At 44.6% G+C, this 13,897-nt stretch overlaps 2 long non-coding RNA genes across 4 annotated transcripts in view; one reads left to right on the top strand and one right to left on the bottom strand.

Moving 5' to 3' along the window:
- Positions 1-13,897, bottom strand: part of LOC128345047 (uncharacterized) — a 60,387-nt gene that overhangs the window by 27,124 nt on the left and 19,366 nt on the right. The window lies entirely within an intron of this gene.
- LOC128345046 (uncharacterized) lies at positions 2,875-9,785 on the top strand. Of its 3 annotated transcripts, none has more exons than XR_008316232.1 (4): positions 2,875-3,587; positions 4,219-5,496; positions 6,366-6,506; positions 9,632-9,785. It is a non-coding gene; the product is annotated as an uncharacterized LOC128345046 (long non-coding RNA). The 3 variants fall into 3 exon arrangements; XR_008316233.1 differs by having other exon boundaries at positions 2,875-4,430; positions 5,407-5,496; XR_008316231.1 differs by having other exon boundaries at positions 2,875-5,496.

The raw sequence follows: 13,897 nt of genomic DNA, 5'->3' as shown, positions 1-13,897 counted from the left end.
GGGCCCAGGCGTGAAGCAATATAGCCTTCTGCTTTGCTGAAGTAAAATCAGAGGTCTGTATTGTGAGGAGGTAATTGCAGAAATAGGACCTCCATTGTTTCCAGGGAAGAGCAGGTTATCCTGGGGTGGACAAGAAAAAAGGTGGTGGTGGGATTTGAGCCATGCTGCAGTGGGCATCCAGTAAACAATGGAGTCAGGATTGATACGAAAAAAGTCAGGCGCGGAGCCTGACTTTCAGCAGCCCATGTGCGGCCACCGCCGTGGCTCTGCTGACCCCACCCCCGCATCTGACGTTGGAGTTCAACTCCTGAAGGATGTGGACAAGCTGATTGGAACGGTGCGGCCCACCACTTGTTCTCTTGATCCTTGCCCGACATGGCTTATACTGTCTGGCAGGGAGGTTGTTGTAGAAGGCCTGGTAGAGATTATAAATGTATCTCTGAGGGAAGGTAGATAACTTTACTATAATATCGTTCAAAAATATAAGTCAAGCTCGTTAATCTTTTAATATTTCAAAAACTATTTAGCAGTGGACGTAGCCAGACCAAGAAAATGCTGGAAAACTACAAATTTCAGTATGCTGGGGCTCATGAAATACCCAAATATTATGTGGAGGTGTACTTGGAAAAACTAAATACAAGTGCCTGTCTAATTCTCTGCTATGCATTGTAGCATCACTATTACATAAATTTTAAAAATAAATGGAGAATTTGACTTTTCCCAGATACGCTGAAAACAATTAAACGATATGCAGAGTAAACTGTGCCACTGCTTGGAATATATTCTAGTATTTCAGAAAGACAGTTAAAATGAGAGAAAGAGCAAGAAACTCCCAGTGGGCCTTAATACTAAGGTTTTCACACTGATTCAAAGACAAACTCACCATTAATAGCCACATTATTAAGACATCACATTTAACTCACTTATCACAAGAAGCAAAGTAAGAGCAAATGAATACAATCTTAGCTCATAAACTTCAGCTCTGTACATAGTGCCAATCTGAATATGTGTACAGTGACTTATATTATATTATTATTTTTTTAAAAAAATTACCTGTAGCCCCTTCGGGGAGCTTCCTAAAGGATGTGGGGGGTCTGCAAAGTTTCCCCCTCCTCCCACTGGCCTTTAGGGCCTCACAGGCACCTTTTGAGCATGTGCGGTGGTCATTTTTAAAAATAATATTTTTTTTAAATGGCCCCTGAAAACAATATGGCCGCCATGCTTGCTCAACTGGCCTCTGCGAGGCCTGGCATGGCCTAGTGCCTCACAGAGGCCATTTGAGCATGCCCAGTGGCCATTTTGTTTTTGGTGGCCATTTATTTTTTATTTTTATTTTAAGAAATGGCGCCCCTTTCAAGTGGCACCTGGGGCACGTGCCCTGCCTGCCCCACCCTAGATATGCCCCTGCTGAAACCAGATAAGATGGAAGTACTCATTTTGCAGGGTCGAAACTCGAGATACAATCTTGATCTGTCTGTTCTGGATGGAATCACACTTCCCCAGAAGGAACAGGTACGCAGCCTAGGGGTGCTTCTGGATCCAAGTCTCTCCCTGGTGTCCCAGGTTGAGGCAGTGGCCAGAGGTGCCTTCTATCAGCTGATACGCCAGCTGCGGCCATTTCTTTATATAGACGACCTCAAAACAGTGGTACATCTGCTGGTAACCTCCAGACTAGATTACTGCAATGCGCTCTATGTGGGGCTGCCCTTAGGAACAGAGGAACATAGGAAGCTGCAATATACTGAGTCAGTCCATTGGTCTATCTAGCTCAGTATTGTCTTCACAGACTGACAGCGGCTTCTCCAAGGTTGCAGGCAGGAATCTCTCTCAGCCCTATCTTGGAGAAGCCAGGGAGGGAACTTGAAACCTTCTGCTCTTCCCTAGAGCAGATTCATCCCCAGAGGGGAATATCTTTCAGTGCTCACACATCAAGTCTCCCATTCAGATGCAACCAGGGCAGACCCTGCTTAGTATGGGGACAAGTCATGCTTGCTACCACAAGACCAGCTCTCCTCCTCTCCTTGTACGTAGCCCGGAAACTACAGTTGGTCCAGAATGTGTCAGCCAGGCTCATCTCTGGGTCATCTAGGAGAGACCATATTACTCCCATATTGAAGGAGTTACACTGGCTGCCGATATGTTTCCAGGCAAAATACAAGGTGCTTGTCATAACCTGTAAAGCCCTAAACAGCTTGGGCCCTAGGTATTTAAGAGAACATCTTCTTCGTCATGAACCCCTACTACCAGGGGCGGAGATATCATTGGGCGAACAGGTTCAAAGAACCTGGGCCGCGCTAAGGCAGGGAAGAGCTGCTCCTGGCTGCACTGCAAACACAGCGGCGGCCTTAGTTTAACTCCGCAGGGGCCACTTCAGGAGTTAAACTCCGATTCCAGAACGGAGCCTCAAGGCTCTAGTTGGGAGCCAGACCCCACCCCCCGCGTCTGATGTCAGATGTGGGGGCGTGGCTAGCCCCACGTCTGACATCAGAAGCAGGGGGTAGGGTTAGCAGGGCAGCTGCCACGGCCGCACACGGGCCACCAGCGGTCCCACTCCGCCGCTGCCCACTGCCCATTGAGATTATCAGGAGAGGTCTGTCTGCATTTGCCACCAGCTCGTCTGGTGGCTACTCAGGGACGGGCCTTCTCCATTGCTTCCCCGAGGCTTTGGAATGCGCTCCCTAGCAAAATAAGAGCCTCCCGATCTCTGACAACTTTTAAAAAGTCTTTAAAGACACATCTGTTCACCCAGGCTTTTAACTGATATTGTTTTAATTGTTTTAATGTTTTTAGAATATTGTTGTTTTTTTAAAAAAAATTAATTGTTGTGTTTTAAATTTCTTGGTTTTGTTTCTAACTAATGTTTTACCTTTGTTTTTATCTGGCTGTAAACCGCCCAGAGACGTAAGTTTTGGGTGGTATAAAAAATGTTAAATAAATAAATAAATAAACAAACAAACCTCAGCTAGCAGCAGGACTAAAAAGCTGGGCTAAGCGACGCTGGGCTGCTGGGATCGGGCCCAATCCCAGCGGCTCTTATGTGTAGCTTAATTCAGACTGGGAGTCCCTAGCCTGGGTTAGGCTGCGCGTGAGAATAGTCTCCTTGTCTGTGTTATCTTTCCTCCCATTTTAATTTAATGATAGAGTTGCTACTTGCTAGGCTCCCATTTTGACACAGACAAAGTCTCCAAAGAGCCACGGGATATTGTTAAAATGAAGACAGAAAATCCAGAAAGCAGAAGAGGGACATTTTTAATTTTAATATACATTCTGGTCAAGGTAGCTCTTTCACTCAGCTTACAAATGTGGGGGAAATTCAGATATTACTCTGTGCATCATATGTGGAAATGCCCATAAACACTAAAGCCTTTCTTTTTACAAAGTAAGCATTTTGTGAATGTGGCAATGGTGTAACTCAATGAGATCTAGAAATCTGCATTCACATATCATATTTAGGTCATTTGTACAGAAATGTGCTTTACAATCAACAATCCCACTGTTTCCCGTCCAGGTGTTTGCTATTCTGCTTCTAAGAAAGGAACTTGCTCACCGCCATACAGAGGAAGTGAGACCTAAAAAATCTGATCAAGGTAGAAACTACGCAGAACCCATGATTTAACTAGGTCTTGTCTCTTCCAGTGAACAAGCTATAAGGATGGCAGGAAAGATTCAGAGAACAAAAGCTGTGGATTACCAGACCTCATGGCTGATAAATCTTTGTACTATTTCCGGGTAAACTGTACTAGTGTTTCTGTGTGACCCAGCTTCAGGGGTTCCTGGATAAGTCCAAATAACTAGATGTTTCCCCATCTAGCATCAAGCCTTGATTAAGTATAGAAATAGTGTTTGTCGCCTTGACTGATTATCATTGCTGGGAACTGCAGTGGGACGGAGTTGCTGTTGGTTCTAATGGACCTCTCGGCGGCATTTGATACCATTAACCATGGTATCCTTATGGGCTGTCTTGCAAGCATGGGAATCGGAGGCATTGCTTTACAGTGATTCGTCTATCCTGAACAGTAGGTCCCAGAAAGTGATGCTAGGGACTTCTGCTTAACACCATAGCCTTCAGTAAGTATACCGTGTCCCCCAAGGTTCAGTCTTGTCTCCTTTGCTATTCAACATCTACGTGAAGCAGCTGGGAGAGGTCAGTGGATAACTGGGACTTTATTTTATCAGTATGCTAATGATAATCCAGCTCTTAACTCTCTTTCTCGTTAGATTCCAGGGACATGGTAGATGTGCTGAATCAGTGCCCGGAGGCAGTGAAAGTCTGGCCAATAAACTGATTCCTGACAAGTCACAGATGCTAATGGTCAAGAAGAATCCTAATCAGAAAGTAGGGCTGCAACCAATGTTGGATGTGGTTGCATTCCATCTGAAAACTCAGATTTGAAGTCTTGGAGTGCTCCTGCACATGGCTTGACTCTTTTGTACCCAGGTGTTAGCCATAGCAGGGGGTGCCTTTGCCCAGCTAAGGCTGGTGCTCCTGCTGATCCTTGAGAAAGCAGACTGGGCCATGCTTTGGTCACCTGCAGCTCAGACTACTTTACATGCCCTTGAAGAGCATTCAGAAGCTCCAGCTAGAGCAGAACACAGCAGCCAGGTTATTCAGTGGCACTGGCCCACAGTACCATGTAACATTGGTATTGCTGCAACTACACAGACTCCTAATTGCTTCACCAATTAAAGGTGCTGGTTATGACCTTTACAGCCCTAAACGACTTGGACCCAAAGTAACTGAAGGACCACCTCCCCCCCTGCCCCCATATTAGGCTTCCCATTCTTTATGGTCATCTGGGGAGGCTCTCCTGTCTGTCCCACCTTTATCAGAGGGGTGGCTACATGGGAGAAAGTCTTCTCATATGAAGTGCTTAGGTTATGGAACTCGCTCATGAAATCCATCTTGCCCACTCTGTACCTTGCTCCTGTTATCTAAAGATGAATCTGTTTAAAGTTGCTTTTAATCTCTCTTAATCCTGGCCCCTCTGTGTATCTTTTATTGTATCTTTTAGCTGTTGCTGCATTGCATTATCCATAAGAGATCATTTTTATCTGAAAGTTGTAAGCTGCCTTGAGCTTGCTGAAAAAAGTGGGGTAAATATTCTAACTAAATAAATGCAATCTATGTGATAAATACTTTTCTCCCATCCGTAAAGTGGAGACTGGGGGAAGTAAGAGGAACATGATGTGGAATGCAGTAACAAGAATCCAGATATGACAAAACAGACAGAGATTCTAGTATCAGTTTTGTTTCTTATGAAAGGCACATTTATCAGGAATTATTCCAAAAGCAGCAGTTCGATAGTTGCACAAATGGGTGCTGTCATGAAACCAGCCTTTATTCAGCCCAAAGGTTCTTTTAAATCACATTCCAGAATTTTCCTTCAGTCTAAACTCCATTTCCAGCCTTCTCTGCCTCAAGTAACAGCCTGCTGCCTACCCGATAATACATGTGTGATTCCCTGACTGTCAGAAACAACCAAAAGGAGAGCATAGGTGAGACATGAAAGTTGTTCACCGGATCAAATGGGGGAGAGATTGAGGGAAGGCAGGAGTCTATCTACCTTCTCCCACATGACCCGAGCTGAATCAGGGCTCCGTCGCCTGCAAACTCACATGAGTGAGACGGTGTTGAGTGAAGCAGCAAGCAGGAGGCAGGGGCAAGGAAGCTGAGCTGCCAAGTATCCCACAATGCATCATGCAAGCAGTGCAGTGCTTTGGGAATGCTCAGTGCTGCTGGGTTGCTCCTTCCCACCAGCTCTATGATCAAGATCGCTGCCAATAGCCCAGGAGATGCCAATAGCCCAGGAGTTGCCGGCAGCTTGACAGCCCACACAACCAGGGAGTGAGGTAGGAGGCACATGCTTGTCCTCTTACCTCACTATAAGCCCAGGCTCCAAATCAGGGCTATCCAGGGGAAGGAGTGGTGGGAATGGGAGCGATCCTGGCACTTCGCATGACCAGCCCTACCTGGGGTAGCCCTGTCCTACCCCTGTAGGGCTGGTCATGAGAACAACCTTACTATGTAAGGTGGTTCCCCATTGTCCAGTAGTCTGTAAACATCCAGTAAATTTCTTTCTAAAACTTGGGGGTCTGATTGGCCATCAGAGTATAATGGCCCATCTGAGACTTCAAACAGCCTGAGGCATTTCCCCCACCATCCAGGCCAGATGGTGCATAGAAAAGGGGTAACATTTTAATTAACACATACCTTTCTGAGCTCTACTTGTCAGACAGGGAAAATCACATCTTTTCTTATAAAGATGACCAGCTTTTGTCTGTTGATGAAGTTTCTTCAGTTTCTGCTTCTCAAGAGGATGACTCCTGCATTAGGTTTCTTTCTTTCTTTCTTTCTTTCTTGTTAGCTGTGAGGAACTCTTGGCTGAGTCCAGGTTGCATAGCTCCAGAGAGCATGCAGAGTCCACCATGATGCAAGATTTTAATTTCTGAACTTCAGCCTAACAAGATCTTTTAGCCTCCTGCCTAGAATCAGGCAGGAAGAAAAGGTACCTTGTTTGCTCCAGAATATTTGCCCTTTTTTACCTCTAAATTGCCTTTCTTTCATATTTTCTCAAATAAACTTTATTTTTAATTATTTTACTTTACTTTGTGCTGGAAGTACTCAGTTCAGCCATACCCATGATGCCGCTCTGAGCTACACACTATTTTATGAAGTTTTGAGACATTTTAAAATGTGATTTTGAGTTCACCCCATTCTGAGCTAAACAGGAAAGAATTTAAAGATAATCTCTCTCATAAGAGGGTTGTGACAGCGTTGCTGAGAGTGAAAGGAGTGGATTGGGGCCAATGTGCACATAGTAAGTGCATAAAACTCCAGCCCATTTTATCACAGGTGCATTTCTCATAGCTTCATGACATTCCCACCCATACGTTATTAGATACGTGACTGTTAATGTCCCACTCCTACTCCTGACATATCATTTCCCCTTTCACTGTTATGGGGTGGGGGGTTTCAGACACACTTAGCAGTCCAGACTCTCTCTCCCAATGGGCCTTCTTGAGAGAAAGGGAGGTCAGCTCCAGTGTTTGCCTCAGATCAGACTAATCTCTGCTCCAGGAAGAGGCAGGACTCCAGTTCCCATTATAAACTCAGCACAGTTTCATGGGTGACAACTCCACTTTGGGAGCTGCTCCTAGACCTAGAGCATTTGGCAAGTCCTTGCTCCAGCCCAAGTTCTGCTCCAGTCTCTGCTTTGGCGGTCAGCCCAATGATCTCGTGCCAAGTTTTGTCCTGCTTCCTGTTCTTAACGCTCCCTGGCCCTCCAGCCTTGGCTCTGGCACCAGGCCTTAACCCAGGCCTAGTGCAGGCCCTCCACCCTTTGCCCAGACAGCCAATTTTAGATGAGAAGGTGGGATGAAGCAGGAATAGCAATACTATAACTAGTGTTCAGAGATGTTCAACAGAGGAAAGTGATAACCTCAGGAAATATGTTTATATTGCTTCTGTCAGGCACCATGGCAGTTTCCAGACTAGCTGCTCATCAGCAGCAAAAAAGCCTCTGTTCGGGCAAGTCACTCAACAGCAGGGGCAGCAGTCTCACAGGAACAAACAACCTGAAAAAACAGCAATGTATTCACGCCGGACATACGACGTCCTAGCTCTATATCACAGCTATTAAATTTGAAACAAGGCATTGGAAATGTGAACAGTACCCTACTGTTTGCGTAGGGATTGCAGTGTCATGATGCACACTTCCGAGATAGGTCCTGACCCTGTTGTAGGGTCTAGTCTGGAAAGCACCCATGTACCCTGCTGTTGAGGTACGTCATGTACCAAATATTTTGGACAATTACAGATACCCAGTAACATTAACGTATTAAAAATATGAATTCTGTAACCACCAGCTGGAGGCTGAAATTGCAAGGAAATAAGTTCCCTTCAGTCTAAGCTAAAGAGGAGTCATCACGCAACCCCTATGACCTGTATATGATTAAGACCGAGCTGGTCTTGTGGTAGCAAGCATGACTTGTCCCCTTAGCTAAGCAGGGTCCATCCTAGCTGCATATGAATGGGAGACTAGAAGTGTGAGCACTGCAAGGTATTCCCCTCAGGGTCTCTGAGTACCAGTTGCAGGGGAGTAACAGCAGGAGAGAGGGCCTGCCCTCAACTCCTGCCTGTAGGCTTCCAGTGGCAACTGGTGGGCCACTGTGCGAAATAGGATGCTGGACTAGATGGGCCTTGGGCCTGATCTAGCAGGTCTGTTCTTATGTTTTTATGATGGAGCTGCTCTGGGAAGAGCAGAAGGTTCCAAGTTCCCTCCCTGGCTTCTCCAAGATAGAGCTGGGAGAGATTCCTGCTTGAAACCTTGGAGAAGTCACTGCCTGTCTGTGAAGACAATACTGAGCATGATAGACCAATGGACTGACTCAGTATATGGCAGCTTCCTATGTTTCTAAAACATTCTGCATCAGTACCCTAAAAATGGGGGTGTAAGGAACTCCCCCCCCCCCGAGATGATCATATCCCATTTCCTATCAAAAAGGGCTAAGGGAGAAACTATGTTTGACCCTGGAAGTAAAAAGAAAGTAGACTTGGCATTGTGCTATGCCATCACATGCTACCTATTTAGTAACAGACACTGGACACAAGGGATTTAAACATCCAGGCATTTCTGTGATGTGGAGAAGCACATAATCACTCTGGCAAAAACACTGGGATTAATCCATTCCTTTTCCAAAATTTTGGCAACTCTTATATACTTTCTAACTTCAATACACTTTATTTGAATTCACTATAATTTACCAGTTTTAAATGAAACTCAGAATGGGTTGAAGGCTGGAAATAGAGATGAGGCGGATGGGATGGACAGGGTGGGAGCTTGTCGGACAACCTTGGTACAAGCCTGAAAAGACATTATCCATTTATTCAGGTTTATACCAGTCAGAACAAGTAACATTTTGGTGATTTTGGGCTGGATGAGGGATAACAGGCAAAGCTGAATCCAAAGAAGACAGAGGTACTGTCTGTAGTGGGTCGGGATCCGAGAGATGGTATAGATCTGCCTGTTCTGGATGGGGTTACACTCCCTCTAAGAGATAAGGTTCGTAGTCTGGGAGTGCTCCTAGATCCCAAACTCTCCCTGGTTTCTCAGATTGAGGCTGTGGCCAGGAGTGCTTTTTATCAGCTTTGGCTGATACTCCAGATACGTCCGTTCTTGGAGAGTAGTGACCTTAAAACGATGGTACATATGCTGGTAACCTCTAGGCTTGACTACTGTAATGCACTCTATGTGGGGCTGCCTTTGTACATAGTTCGGAAACTACAATTGGTACAGGATGCGGCAGCCAGATTGGTCTCTGGGTTTACCCAAAGGGACCATATAACACCGATTCTAAAAGAACTGCACTGGCTGCCAATAGGTTTGCGAACAAAATACAAAGTGCTAGTTATTACCTATAAGGCCCTTAATGGCTTAGGTCCAGGGTATTTAAGAGAGCACCTTTGTCGTGAACCCTGTCGCCTATTAAGATCAACTGCAGAGGTCCAACTACGGGTGCCGCATACTCGTTTGGCGGCAACTCCGGACCGGGCCTTTTCTGTGGCTACCCCAGGGCTTTCGAACGCGCTCCCTGCTGAAATAAGAGCATCTCCTTCTCTGTTTGCTTTTAGGAGGACACTGAAGACGTACTTGTTTTCCCAGGCCTTCACCTGAGATTCAATTTTTAAATTTTAATGTGTTTTTAACATGTTTTTATCTAATTTTGATCTTATGGATTTTAAATGTGTTAGAGTTTATGTTTTAATTCTGTACACCGCCTCAAAATTTTTATACTAGGCAGTATATAAATTCAATAATTAATAAATAAATAATTTCTCTTTTTCATTTATCTGTGTAATAACCCTGTGAGATTATGGCTATTCTACACCTACAAAATTTCTGCCTCAAGGACAGTAGCTTGCCCAAGGCCACACAGATATGAAGCCAGATCCATGTCCAACATATTAATATCCACCAGAATGCACTAGATCTCAGGAGCATTTAACGGAAGCCATTTATTTCACCCAGCAGCAAACTCCTTTTATGTCAGAACTCCCTTAAGCAGTCCTAGACTGCTGGCTCTGTTCCAGTTGAGAACCCAATCCAGATATTCCCATTTACCTTAAACTCTCATCTCCACCTAGTGGCCAATTCCATTTTAATCATGCAGGTTTCATGTTTTGGCCATGGGCCGTAAATAAAGTATCTGTCTATCTATCTATCTATCTATCTATCCATCCATCTATCATGCAGGTTTCATTAAGCTTGGCCGCAATGATGGCCCTTTCCCAGTCACAAGAAAAAAATTGTGAGCTGTCACAAATATAATTTAAAAAACAATAATTGACAATGCAGTTGACAATACTCACTTTTGCATACAGTAAAAGTTAGGGAAAGAACTTTGCGGACTCTAAGATTGCCACATTTTAAGATAGCCCTCTCCTCTGATTTTGATAGCAGCCTGACAAGCAAATGCTGCAACTTTATTATAGAGCCTAGACACGTATGAAGGGTGTCAGTTTGACTGGCAAAATATCTCAAGCCCCTAGACTATGAGATTAAAAATAGAAGTTGGCTCTCCATCTATTAACAAAATATGCATAAAAGGTGTGACTATTTCTGAGCAAGAAACCAGAAATGTAAGTACTACTTGAGTCCACAGTAAGATGCAAGCAGGTTAGCCCAACACTACACATGTTCCAATATTTATCTGAGAAAAGCGTTCTGCCTCATGTTAAGTGAGAGAAGAGCTCATCATGATGGAACAGCAAGGAGGATATGGAGATTGCAGAGAAGCTAAATGAGTTCTTTGCGTCCATGGGAGAGGATGCTGAGCATATACCTGTTCCTGAACCAGCCTTTTCGAGGATGGAGGCTAAAGAACTGAGTCAGATAGAAATGACAAGAAATGATGTTCTAAACTGTCTGGAAAAATTTAAAACTAGCAAATCGCCAGGGCCAGATGACATCCACCCAAGAGTCCACAAAGAACTCAAATGTGAAATTGCTGACCTCCTTGCTAAAATATATAACTTATCCCTGCAATTAGGCTCTGTACCAGAGGACTGGAAAGTAGCAAATGTAACACCGATTTTCAAAAAGGGATCCGGAGTAATCAGGGAAATTAGAAGCCAGTTAGCTTAATGTCCATTCCAGGCAAATTGATGGAAAACATCATCAAAGATAAAATTGTAAAGCACATAGAACAACAGGCCCTGTTGGGAGAGAACCAGCATGGCTTCTGCAAAGGTAAATCTTGCCTCACCAACCTATTGGAGTTCTTTGAGAGTGTCAACAAGTGTGTGAATAAAGGTGATCCAGTTGACATAGTATACCTGGACTTCCAAAAAGCTTTTGACAAAGATCCTCATCAAAGACTCTTGAGAAAACTTAGCAGTCATGGGATAAGGGGACAAGTACATTTGTGGATTGCTAGCTGGCTGAAGGCCAGGAAACAGACAATAGGGATAAATGGAGAGTTGTCACAATGGAGGGAAGTAAGAAGTGGGGTCCCCCAGAGATCTGTACTGGGACCGGTGCTTTTTAATTTTTTTCATAAATGATCTAGAAGTTAGGGTAAGCAGCAAGGTGGCCAAATTTGTAGATGATACCAAACACTTTCAGGTAATGAAAATCCAAAACAGATTGTGAGGAGCTACAAAAGGATCTCTCCAAACTGGGTGAGTGGGTGACAAAATGGCAGATGTGGTTCAGTGTTGGCAAGTGTAAAGTGATGCACATTGGGACAAAAAACCCCAACTTCAAGTATACGCTGATGGGATCTGAGCTGTCAGTGACTGACCAGGAGAAGGATCTTGGGGTCGTGGTGGACAGCTCGTTGAAAGTGTCGACTCAATGTGCGGCAGCTGTGAAAAAGGTTAATTCCATGCTAGGGATCATTAGGAAGGGGACTGAAAATAAAACTACTAATATTATAATGCCCTTATACAAAACTATGGTGCGGCCACACCTGGAGTACTGAATACAATTCTGGTCCCCACATCTAAAAAAGGACATTGTAGAACTGGAAAAGGTGCAGAAGAGGGCAACCAAGATGATCGGGGGCCTAAAGCACCTTTCTTATGAGGCAAGGCTACAACACCTGGAGCTATTTAGTTTAGAAAAAAAGATGACTGTGGGGAGACATGATAGGGGTCTATAAAATCATGTATGGTGTGGAGAAAGTAGATAGAGAGAAATTCTTCTCCCTCTCACATAACACTAGAACCAGGGGTCATCCTATTGAATTGATTGCCAGGAAATTTAGGACCAACCAATGGAAGTACATTTTCACACAATGCATAATCAAGTTGTGGAATTCTCTGTCACAAGATGCAGTGACAGCCAACAATCTGGATGGCTTTAAGAGGGGTTTGGGTAACTTCATGGAGGAGAGGTCTCTCAATGGCTACTAGTCAGAGGGCTGTGGGCCACCTCCAGCCTCAAAGGCAGGATACCTCTTGAGTACCAGTTGCAGGGGAGTAACAGCAGGAGAGAGGGCATGCCTGCAACTCCTGCCTGTACGCTTCAAGCAGCATCTGGTGGGCCACTGTGTGAAACAGGATGCTGGACTAGATGGGCCTTGGGCCTGATCCAGCAAGTCTGTTCTTATGTTCTTATGTAAGTAGTGCTAGAAAGACCGTACGATGACATCAACATTTCAGTGTATCATACACATCAAAACTGAATATATGCATGCAAAGTTGTTTGATCCAGTACCAAAACAAGAACATTGATTTAGCAGATGAGTTGGTGATATGCAAAACTATACTTGTGGTTTCCCCTTACTTCAGAACTGTTCATGCTGTGTGAGATTATTCCCACATTATCTGATTGCTACCCAGATATGGTGCTTATATCTTTACATGCTCCCGAATGCCAAGCCTGGATGGTGGGACTGCAACTCCTGTCCCATTCCTCTAATAGCTCTCGGCCACACTCTTTCCCTGCCTACTGTGGAGCAAAATGAGAGCCTTACTGACCACAGCAATGATGAAGGAATGGCAGAGATAAGGGCGGGCAGGGGCAGGATTGTGCATGCCTAAATAGGAATGGAAAGGCCTGTGGGATAATGCCTGGGTTGGGCATAACATCAGGCTTTTATTCCCACCTGTCCCTCCCTGTCTGTGTTGCTGCTGCCTGCTCCCCAGATCACTATTCCAGAAGCTAAACTACGCTGAATGGGTGGGGAAAGGCTGCATACAATGTAGTTCATACAAGAGTGCTCTGCTTAACAGTATGAACTTGATTTGTAACACACTTGAGGTGGAACTCTTCTAATTGAGAAATCCTGTAGGCAGGGGCGTAACTACTATTAGGCAAGGGGAGGCGGCTGCCTGGGGCCCCCCACGCCTCGAGGGGGCCCCCAGAGGGAAGTCACATGACTATATATTGTGAAGTATGTGTGTTTATATCAGTGAGGGGCCCATTTTAAAATTTTGTCTCTGGGCCCACTCCAGCCTTGTTACGCCCCTGCCTGTAGGTGATCTAATGAAGGAACATCAAATGGCAGCAACTGTTTAACAAAGAACAAATGGCATAGGGAAATCATGTCTGACCAACGTGAATGGAATTTCTTCATTCCCCACAATTCCCTGTCTCCAGGGCCTTACTTATGACCCCCAAATCCCATTATTATTCTCTATCACTGTTCTCTTTTGTGACCAAAACAGCCATAATTTAAAAATAATATATAGAAGCATAATAAGGTTTACACATTAAGTCAGGGTATATCTGTATCCCAACAATTTTAATGTGATTTTTTTAAAAATGCAAAATTCTAGACACCTGTTAACAGCCATTACATTGGGGGCATTTCTGAGTGTAGTGCCTCTTGTTGGAAGTCAGTAATAGGAACCACTTCCCTTCCTTCCAGAACTGTCCCACCTTAATACTAA

Source organism: Hemicordylus capensis, chromosome 2 (assembly GCF_027244095.1).
Source record: "Hemicordylus capensis ecotype Gifberg chromosome 2, rHemCap1.1.pri, whole genome shotgun sequence".
Lineage (NCBI taxonomy): Eukaryota > Metazoa > Chordata > Lepidosauria > Squamata > Cordylidae > Hemicordylus > Hemicordylus capensis.
Note: the sequence above shows the minus strand (reverse complement) of the source record. Positions and strands in the feature narration are given on the sequence as shown.